The 11,777-nt window shown below is 36.2% G+C and overlaps 1 pseudogene; it reads left to right on the forward strand.

Annotated features, from left to right (window-relative positions):
* The first annotated feature begins 7,542 nt into the window (after nucleotides 1-7,542).
* On the forward strand, nucleotides 7,543-8,393 carry LOC140851983 (histone-lysine N-methyltransferase SUVR3-like; annotated as a pseudogene).
* Nucleotides 8,394-11,777: the final 3,384 nt, after the last annotated feature.

The raw sequence follows: 11,777 nt of genomic DNA on the forward strand, positions 1-11,777 counted from the left end.
CTTGCCCTTCAGCCGCCCCCGTCTTTTTCTGCCTTTCTCTTTCTCTCTCTATCCAATTCCTATTTATTCTTGTCTTTCTATCCTCATACTTGATTGTGGCTTTAAAGTGCTTTACCACAGCTGGAGGTGCAATCATTTTACTACAAACATGCAGTATTTCGCTTTTATGCTCATGGCTGTCTTTGTTTGAAGCCGTTGGCAAGAAACAAATACTTGCATTTCCTTGAACAAAAATTCTTCATCAAAAAATAACACTGTGAAATTATCTAGCTGCTCAATCAAGAGCCCATCATCTATGGTCAAAAGAATCTACTGAGATTTTTAATTGTAGGATAAGTTAAAGATACTTTTTATTTCAACTCATCCGGTGGCTGCTACATCAGTTGATCAAACTTAATTGAGCTTCCTCATAAATTATCCTTTGAACTGATTTCGGATGCTGCTCTTGCATATTCTTCTGAAGCTTCGATTGCTACTGGACAATAATAGAGTTTTGCAGCACGAAGAACTTTCTCTGATACCTATTATTTTTTATCTTCCTTCCGAGTCTCCGATCTTTTTTTTAATCTAAAGTTCAGGAAGTGCTCATTATCTTTTCAACATCAGCTGTTTTTTTAATCCTTTTTTGTATGTTCTCTATGGTATTTTTCCACCTGGTACTTAAAATACCTTAAGTCGGTACATAACTTTTTTCCTTTAATACATCCCGGTGGCTAATGGGACCAAATATCCATCAGTCCCGTTTTGCTCAAAAAAATAATAAAGAAACAGAAAAAGGTGAGCAAGGGGACAATTTGGGAAAAATGTTCATTTCGTTTCACGTTACATGCATCTTGCGCTGTAGTCTTGGGGCAAGCCTTCCTGCTATTGATTTTCGACCAGCGCTGTGACAGTTCCGGTGGATGTTTGAGTGGCAAAGAAAATTTTTCTTTTGTTTTCCTAAGAACACTACCATCTAGCAACGTTCTAAATAAGTAACTTTTTCATTACCAAAAAAAAAAAATAATAATAATAACTTTTGGGTGTTGTCACATCTCAAATTCAAGATATAGCACGACTATACTATTGAAGGATACCACCTACGATAATACAAAGTCAGTAATCATAATTTTAGATAAAATAAAAAATATCTAAATCTATCATCTATTAAATAATTAAAAAAATATTGACTCAAAGTATTTAAATCCAAATATAAACATCTAGAATCATAATTCTCAAAATTAAAAAAGCCATCAATTATAAATTTATAATCAATTAAAGAACTGTAATTCTGCTATAAATTTGCTAAGCTTGCTAGCACGAACTCTAAATCTGTACCATCCGTCATTCTAAGTGATCTTACTCATCTGAAAATAAAAAAAAAAAAATAAAGAAATGTGAGCTACACATCTCAATAGATAAATCTTACACTATCTTATGAGATCAAGTATAAATTTTTCTATAAACAATGCATCATTAAAAAAAAAATAACAAATATTACAAATAGAACTTTTCATAGTATAATATGATAAAACAAATAATAAAGCCAATCATATTCATAAACATGATCTCAAATAAAATCATAAGTTATTCTTTGTCGTGTATTTATATTATAATTCAAAATAATGCTCACGGATATTCGTATTATAGTCATTTTATACCTATACAGAGCTATCATCGTAATTGATAATAGATTATAATTCTTATCCATTACCAACTTTATATCCCAATGACAAAGTACTATTTTCATTAGATGCTAACCCCAAGGTATTGATTGACTCCATTTCTATGAGATTATCACAACTATTTGAGAGTCCTTTATAAAACTTTTATATACACACACATATATAGATGAAAAAATATGTCTTAAATGGTACGATAAGATTCATATTTCATAAATATGTTATTTTCATTAAAGATATTTGTTGAACTATCTTTCATAATAAAGTAAGATTTTCATATCATATACGCTAATCTTTTATTTTAAGAAAACATGATATCATTAATGGCAAACTATATGCATGGAAAATATGATAGTTTGAAAATTAATAATAAGTATAAGATTTACTTAGACTTCAAAAATTACTAAGGAGTGCAAGATTACTTATAATTCAAAAATTAGTAAAAAGTACAAATTCTACTGACCTCATCTGCCTTGGACCTTCAAAGTTCATTAGGCTAATCTATTAAACCTATTTAGAATATTAAATATATAATTACTTTCTATTCAATGAATTCGATAAGATCAAATAATAAGAAAAAAATATTATAAATCGGATGATTAGTCGGACAGGTTACTTGGGCATCAAGATGGTTCAAGGCCTCTTTATAAGGTCAACATGGGTCTATAAAAAATAGAGATGGGACTTTGTAACTAGGTTCATAGATATTATTGACAGAGGAAGAGGGATGCTTTACCTTTCTTAGAATAGGAAGGGATTACTGGAAGTCAATATGCAGCATAGCCACTAGGTTGATTCAAGATCCCATTTTCGAAGAGTTGCCAAGGGTCTCAAAAAGGAGGCCGAGACCGTCCATAAATCAGATCAAGAGAGAAAGAGAGAGAGGAGAAAACGAAAAACATGTCTTCTTTCTCTCTTCTTCTTTTCCTTTTTGTTTCTTGCTTATTCTTCTTTTTTCCTTCTTTGGACGAACAAGGGAGGAAGGGGGTGGTTGTTGGGTGGTCATGGAGGTGCTCCTTGTTGAAGGGCTAGCAACCCATGGCGACAAAATGCGGTGAAGAGCAGCCAGGGGCAGTGGCCGGCCAACGAGACCAAGAAACAGGAACAAGGGTCAAGAACTAGGGATTCTTCCGTGGTCAATTTCTGGTGAATCTCTCAGCCAACAATGGTGTTTTAGGGCTGTGGAGAGGAGAGAAAGAAAGACAGAAGGAAGAGCGAGCCCTTATCTTGGCTCCAGCGAGCTCTCCGATCTCGATTTCCAGTGGGCATGATGACTATATTGCATTTAATTCGAAGAAACGAGGGAAAAAGAGGGAGAAAAGAGACTATGCTCGTCGATAAAGCATCGTGGAGGGGAGGAGGGGTTCTATTTATAAAGGAGTCTTGCACCCTATTTATTTAGTATGAAGGATGTGTCGAAGGAAAGATAGATGGAGGAAAGAATTATTGAATTTTTCATCCATTCTCTTGTACATTTGATAAAACATAGAAGAATGAGTAAAAATAAATTTCACTTTAGTATAGAAAAAATGAAAAAAAAATAAATAATATTTATATAATATTTTTATTAATTTTTTTTGATAAAAATATTATTATTATCAATTTATAATATTTATTTATATTAAAAAAATAAACAATATATAAATTTATAATTTTTATAATCTATAATTATATAAATAATTAATTAATTATATAAATAATTAATTAATTTATAATTTAGTCTAAAAATTAATTAAAAATAATAAATATAAATAGAGAAATAGTAGATAATATAATTATTTAATTATAATTATAAAAATTATACATTAAAATTAAAATAATGACTAATAAAATTTAATAGTATCTGATTAATAGTATATATAAAAATATATATAAATAATACGAATGAAAAAGTGAAGAAGTATTATAGTTTTATTAAAAAAATAATGAAGGATAATTTTGTCAATATAAAAGTTCATCCTTCAATGCTCCATCGATCCTTTCCTCATCCTCCCAATTTAAAAAGATGCAAATTGATAGATTAGGATGGATGGACAATCTCTCTTTTTTTCATCCATTTTCTCTATAATTTTTTGAATTAAATGATGGATGGAGCCTATCCATCTTTTCAATCTTATCCATCTACTCTCTGATGACTCCAACCAAACACAGAATTGTAATTTCATGACTTTAGATCTCTGATTTTTATTTGAAATCATCGAAGAAGAGTAAGACTCCCTTTGAAGACTCCCCCTGGAAGCCTTTCAGAGGGTCTTCCAATTCCATGCCACGCACGTGACACACGCGGCCTAGCTGGGCGAAGCCCTAAGTCAGGCCAATTAAATGGATGGCCCACATTAGGCCTTCACACATAATATCAAATTTCATCAAATAAATAAATAGACAAAGCAGCCATGCAATACTCCAGAGGTAGTATGATATCAAATAAAGTATCTACTCCACGATTTGTTCCGATGAGGATAGAAAAGTAGTTATGTGGACCTATGTATTCTATCTGCTTGAACAATCCCATAGCGATGTACATAATTATAGAATATGGTAAGAGGATTTTCTTTCTATCCAATTTACATCCATCAATATCAGCATCAGAAAATTCAATTAAATTAATAAGAGACTGTCTTCAGTGCCACAGTCCAAGATTTTGAGTTCCAATTAAGTATCTAAGTATTCCTCTTGCAAAATAAGGAGCTTTAGGCTTCATTTATAGCAGAAAAGTAACAATTACATCCCCCAAGTATGCCAGAGCCTGCTGCCATATAGACAAACCAGCAGCAACTCTACAAGGTAAACTTGTAACATGGCCTAGAAACGAAAAAGGACATTGGAGCAGCAATGGAATCTACTCGTAGGAGTGCAACTATTGCAGCAAATTACATAGGCAGACCATACAAAGCAATCGAAACTAGTTAAAACTATAGCACCACAGCATACCAACAACCGGTGAAACCAGTGGCTGAGTTAGTTGAATAACGACAGAACATCTTGGAACATCATGATCAAAAGAAGATGAGACAGAATCTTATAACAATTGAGCCCATTAAATACCAACAAGTAGTGTGATATATGCAACCAGAACATAGACATAAATTGCAGAGGCGTAGCCTTTATCCTGGGTGTAGTAATATGATAGAGGCAGAACCACTAGAACAATGAGTAAAATGTTCTCATTCATTGAAACAAAAATGCTAGAACTGTGAAGTACAAGACCCATCTGGAGGAGACAAGTAGCTGAGTTAACAGAAAATTGAGTTATGTGCAGCCAATCCCCACTTATAGATGATGTGTAGGCTCTTACACCAAGGCCCATCATCCAGACCATCCCTAATGAACAACCAAACCATGATTCAGAGATGAATACAGCACAAAACATAGATTCCCTCATAACAGAACAGAACACACCTCCTATAGAATATCCCGCAAAGATTGACAGGATCCAAACAACAGAGAGACTATTAAAGGGACACAAAACTCAGAATTCAAGTCCATAGTGAATCTACAATAAGAGAAGAGGATTACTCTCCTTGACAAGCACACATCTTGGTGAAAGCTGAACCCATGAACACGGTTTAGATAGTGAACATGAGGCATCCAATGGCCTATATAACTCAAACTAGCTAGGTACATGCCCTTGGCCCCCTGCATAGATTGCAATAGATAGACTATAAGTTGCATAGAACACATTATAAAGACTAGGTCTTTTACAGACGTCCAAAAAAGAAGCAGCAAAAACTGTATGTGTGAGTAATTGGAAAAGCCAAAATAGGCAGCCAGCCTCCAGAAAGATGAGCAGCTGCTGTAGACCGATCAAAGAATAACCGATAAAATAGAAGTAAATTGAGAATACCCTTCTAAATTTGCAAAGATAAGCATGATATCCTTTGTGGATAAACAACACATTAACCGTCAGCTAGTAAAATAGAAACAAGCTGGGAATCCACAATTGACCGCGCAGACCGGTCAATATCCCCCTTCAAAGCTCAATCGGTCGTATAATCGGAAATGAATCCTCTAAGGTACTAAAAAAATATCGTAGGATGCTGTGCATACTTCAGAGACATCCATCAAAAGATGAATGGCCGTACGTATGTTAAAATATTAAGAAAAAAGAAATGGATAAATCTTAGAGATATTTGAATAGTTTAGATAAACATTACATAATCGTCTTTTTCTTGATCGACGTCTCAATATGTGCACAGCACCGTATGGTACTTTTGAAATACCACAGAAAATCCCTGATTGGCCTCCTGAAAAATATGAGTAAGCTTAGAGGATAGGCAACCGGCCTTCGATATCCACAGGTCTTTGAGCAAGGGAATATGCTTATGCTTATTGGCAGGAGGATTATGAATCCATGAAACAACAGTTAAGGAATCACTTTCTAACCAAAGTTGTTGTGCATGAAGAGGGCGGCGGTCGCAGTTTGAGATGTGGTTCTCATAACCAATTACGGATAGATCTTAGTTCCCTCATAGATCTGAAAAATATCATGATGTAATGTTGGAAAGCGAAAGAATAAACAAATTTTAAAAATCTAGAAAAGGAAAGAATATGATTGCGACATTTTATTTTAAGATATGCAGGACAAATGATGGATCATGATATGCGTATCGAATCTCAAACTGATGAAATGCAACCTGTTTTCCTCGTTTTCTACGTGACGAAATCTAAGATGGAACATAAAAATCATGGTCCTTGAGATCCATTATTTTGCCAATGCAGAGATACTAGTGCCTCCCAATAGGTGACATGGAGGCAATAAGGCTATTTTTTCCAAGCTTTTAATTCCAATTACGCCTCATGATTTAATCCAATATTGGCATGCTGAGTCCTGTGACTGAGGACTTAACTGGATTCCATGTTTTCATCACTAGTTCTGTGTCCAAGGCAAGCTATATGGCTGGTTAGTGTTTATGGATTTGAAATGAATCTGACTTATAAAGGAACCCTGCATGATTTGTCATCCTCATGAACTCCACATGATTTGTAGCTGCCATCTCTAATGCTTGATCCATGAGCAGAGTCAAGCAGCCGCTGGAACAGGCGGCAAAGACATGATGATGCGATTGCACGGAGCACCATTTGAATAAACACTGATTAGTTTGCCGTTTCACCTGAGTAGCCTGCATGAGTCATGGGCAACCAATGCCTGCTTTAAGAGTTAACCAGCTTAGAATCCTGTACGGTACACGGCATGTAATTTTTTTTTAAATAATATTTTTATAAATTAAAAATCTAATATAATATAAAAATATATAGATGATATCAAATATTATAAATCAAAATATAAACTCATACACATATATCTTTTTGTCTGGTTCAAAATTTGCAATACATTTAAGTCCCTTCATTTTCAACACACTGTGGGAACTAGACAATCCAAAAGGAGCTAAGCATCCTATACTTACTGGTGGACAGTAGATGGATTGATGTACCATTCAATTTAAATTTTAAAGAACTGAAATTAGGAAATAGATATTCATAGTGAGTTAAGCCGTTCACTATTTATCACAAACAGTTGCAAAGTTCATAAGAAGTTCATAATCAGATATTATTATGCCATGATAAATTCGTTTAAAATCATCAAAAAGCTATGAAAAATATAATCAAATATGTAAAAAAAAATTATTTGAGTAGAAAGAAACAAAAGATTGGAGGGCTAAAAATTATTTGACATCAAAAATTTTAAATTTTTTCAACAATCTTCGATCAATATTAATTCTATCATCTTCAAATTAAAAATCAAAAAATATATATATTTTTTTATTCTTCTTTCAAAAAAATTATAAGATGATGAAATTACGTTCGGTAATTTTTATCGAAAAAAATAATAAAAATACTCTGGACCTTCAGGAAGGCTTCCATATTGCATGCATCAGGGCAAATGAATTGTACAAATCCCACGGTAAATAACATGCCACGCGACTCTTTGCACTTCACCGATTCCCCGATTGAGCGCTTTCCACCGTGCATATGCTCCCAGATTTGCCCTGGTTCGCTTGCACCTGGTGCATGCAATAATTTCTCCCTAGAACGGGTGCAAGTTGAGATTTGTACTTCAACACATTCGGGCTCGGCACCTCGAGACATAGAGGAGAAGAGAGGCCGAGAGGCGGAGGGGGAGGCATTGCGGGGATGGGCCAAGCTGGTCCTCCCTTGGCTGGCCCCTCCCGACCTCGCCGCCGTCGCCTCCACGAGCAAGGCCCTCCGCAGCGTAGCCATGGGCGTCTCCTATCGGAGAGCTTCAGACGCTTCTCGAGGCCTGGAGCGCCACCCTGTCCCGTTCCTCAACCGCATCGACGCCCAGCCTTACTCCTACTTCCTCTACGCCCGCTTCCCTCTTCCCGCCCTCCACTCCCCCTCCGCACAGCCGTGGGGCGGACACGACCCCACCCCTCCAACCCCTCCTCCCTCGCCGCTCTCACCTTCTCGCCGGCAGTCGGAGGGTGCGCTTGCGCACCGACGTGCGCATCTAAATGCCCGTGCTCGTCGGGCCCCGAGCGAGGGACGGAGCTGATGACGGACTGCGGGGCGAATTGCCCCTGCGGGCCCGAGTGCGGTAATCGCGTGACGTAGGGAGGGATTTCTGCCCGATTGTGGGTCATCAAACATCCCCAGAAAGGGTGGGGATTACACGCGGCTCAGTTCGTCAAAAGAGGAGAATTTATTTGCGAGTATGCCGGTATTAGCTTCTCCCCCGGCTGCCGGCGCCGCCCAGGAAGACGACCCGCATAAAAGAAAAATACGTTTTTAGCCACGCATCATGCAGTTTTTTAGCCACGTGTCGAACAGGGATGCGTTAATGCAGCTGCTCCGTTTTTATATATATATAATAGATATAATAGATTACTCTTGTCGTTGGCAAGAAGTCAATTAGTCAACAGCAGACAGGTCAAGAGGAAATTTATAGTTTCACAGGGATCTTATTGTTAGCTAGAACACACTTGAAGTCGGCATTGTTGATATTTTATAGTGATCACATTGTTATTGTGTGGATCCTATGATGGATTAAAATTCCCAAAAGTGACAGACGTTTCCTCTCAAAGAAGAGAGAACAATAAACAAGAAATAAAAGAGTCTGGATTAATTCAAACTCAAAGAGTTGTGTCTATTCCAACAGACAACCCAACTGTAGTGTCTTATCCAAAGGACACCAATAGTAACCTCTGGATGACTATAAATATGAGGGGTTCTGACAAACCAAACACACCAATTCGATGGATGATGATTCCATCAAAATTTCTATGAAATCTGATCGGTTCCTGGAGATCCTCAAGCACACAAACAAGAGCTAGCTTCCTAGGTTAAGGAAGCGCTAAAGGGGCGGAGTCAGAATTCTTCATTATGTTTGGCGCCATTGCTTGCCAATGAAAGGTTGCACATTAACTTTGATCTTATATTCTCATAGATTTTTTATTTTAAAATCTGAAAATTTTAACTTAATGAATTGTCTATGAAAGATTGTATCTTAACCGTAATCTTATTCTGTCATAAATTTTGTATTTAAATCTTAAAATTTTAACTTAAGAAAATGGATTGATAGTTTTCTTAAAATTTTAACTTCCTTATGTACATCCAATTCAAATAAATGCCAGGGGGCTGCTGTTGCAGCTTCTTTTACCATAAAAGAAAAAGGTTTTCTTTAAACGGAATGCTAAGTGGGCTACTATAATCATATTAAATTAAACTTGACCATTAGGGGTTTGGTGTGATTCACGAGGGTTTAATGCAATTAACGTGAGACTGGAAGAATGAACAATGAATAGAGTAGTGATAAGGGGGTATTTGGTTGGGAGGAATAGGGATCCGAAATCAGAATCAAAATGGGTGACTTCTATTCCAACCATTTAGTTGGAAGGAGTCCCATTCTGATTCCGATTTTGGGATGGAATGTGAATGGCTTAATCTATATATAACTCAATTTCTACTTTCCTCTATGAATTCAATTTTTCATTTCGATTTCGATTCTGGTCACGAACCAAACGCTTCGAGGGATTTGGCCATTTCGATTCCGATTTCAAGCCATTCCGATTCTCATTCTTATTCTGATTTTGGTTGCGAACCAAACACCTCGTAATTTTTTTTTAATAAGATTAGAGACATGAAAACTCATCCATGGAATCCGAAGAACACAGTCGTAGTTGGGAAAAAAATATTAAAGGCCATTCGTTTTCCAACAAAAGAAAGCCAAAGCTTTCATAATAATACTAATTCCTCCGTTCAGAAAGAAAGCATGCATCACCAACTATACGGTACAAGATGGCATCCTCCAGCAAAATAATAGCAGTAGTCGGGACGAAAACGTGAACAATTATATAACAAGAGGATTTAGACTAGGGATGCAAATCAGGGGGTGTTTGATTCGCAACCCAAATTAGAATGGGAATGGAAATCGGAATGGCTTGAAATCAGAATTGAAATGGCTAAATCCCCGAAGTATTTGGTTCGTGTCTGGAATCGAAATCGAAATTGAAATTGAAATGAAATTTGAATCCATAGAGAAGAGTAAGGATTGAGTTCTATATATATTGAGCCATTCTCATTTCACTTCAAAATCAGAATCAGAATGGGACACCTTCCAACAAAACGATTGGAATGAGAGTCATCCATTTCGATTTCGATTCCAGACTCCTACCCTCCTCAATCAAACACCTCTTCATTTTCTTGATTTGGCAGTACAGTGGAGATCTTCGTTCCAGGGCAGTGCATCTTCATGCCCTCAAAAACAACTATAAATCTTCTAATTTCATATTTACCACATAAATCAATGGGCCTTGGCCGGCCCCCACAAGAAACAAGAAAATCTTGCAATTGGAACGAAGAAAATTAAGGGATGAATTACAAAAGATCTTAAAAACTATACTATATAAAAAAGATAAAAGCATTCATTTGTTAACTAGCAGTGGTCAGTATAAAGAACCTCGTAGAACCATGCCACCAAAAGTCCCACGCCCAATCCTCAAAATGAAATCATAACTTCTGTCTGGGGTCGTGGCGCAATATGAAAGAAACGCCAAAATACAAAGAAAAACCATAGCATCCACCGATCGCTAATTTCTTTAGAAGTGAAAATATATACCACCAAGTATTCTCTTGAATAAGGTAACGCAAATATATCACATGCATAAACCAATAAAACAAAGGGAATAACATCACAGGTACACACTTAAACGAACAATCCTGTCCTATGTTATTCATTACATGAATAGCTCACCCTCACATGAGTTGGCACATACACATAATAAATTTGGATGAATTTTTCCTCCCTTTATATCAAAAAAAAAAAAAAAAAGAGTTGCCACATATACACACCTAAAGAAAGATAGACCTCCAACAAGAGAGGCCATCCATCCATGTCCCTAGATCATGATATCGATGAAGTGAAGGTCTTGATCATGTGTGAAAGTACTCATGGATGGTGGCAAGAGATACTATAGAGTTAGTTCTTTGGTTTTTTATGTTATATGTTTGCTTAGTGATTATGTTTTTTGATGTAAATGAGTTAGTGAAGACCTAACTCAAATTATATTAATATAAATATAAATAGGTTCAGATATAATAGTTCGGGTTACAGTAGAAGATACAGAATAATAGAGTGACTTACATTACGATAAATAAATTAAGTGAGAGTTAAACAGTAGCATTAGGAGAGGTAATGAAAACTGTTTACTCAAGTGGACAACGATCTGTCGTCCAAGAGATTATGGAGGTATATGATCACTGATATCACACTACTTAATAAACTTCTGTTATGTAAATGGTGGTGGAAATTATTTACTGAAGCTCCCAATACGTGGAACATCCTAATTAAATAAGGATATTATAAAAATCAAGAGATTTCAAAAAGTAGCCTCAGAATAATCCTCATTGCGCCTCCCCTCTTGGGGCCTGACCCTGCAGTTTTGGATGAGTCCATGGAGAGCACCAATAAGCTAGCCCAAATGGCAAGAACTAATGCTGTAGCTGATCAAGTCTCTTTCTCCAGTCTTTGCACTCGAGAGAAGGGAACACACCTCTTAAATAGACAAGCTTAGCAGTTAAATAACAGCATTTGCCTTGTTTGGTCTGATTAAGGTGGCTTCCACATGATTTCGAGGAACTTTTGTGGAAGGTTCAACC

Source organism: Elaeis guineensis, chromosome 10 (genome assembly GCF_000442705.2).
Source record: "Elaeis guineensis isolate ETL-2024a chromosome 10, EG11, whole genome shotgun sequence".
Classification (NCBI taxonomy): Eukaryota; Viridiplantae; Streptophyta; class Magnoliopsida; order Arecales; family Arecaceae; genus Elaeis; species Elaeis guineensis.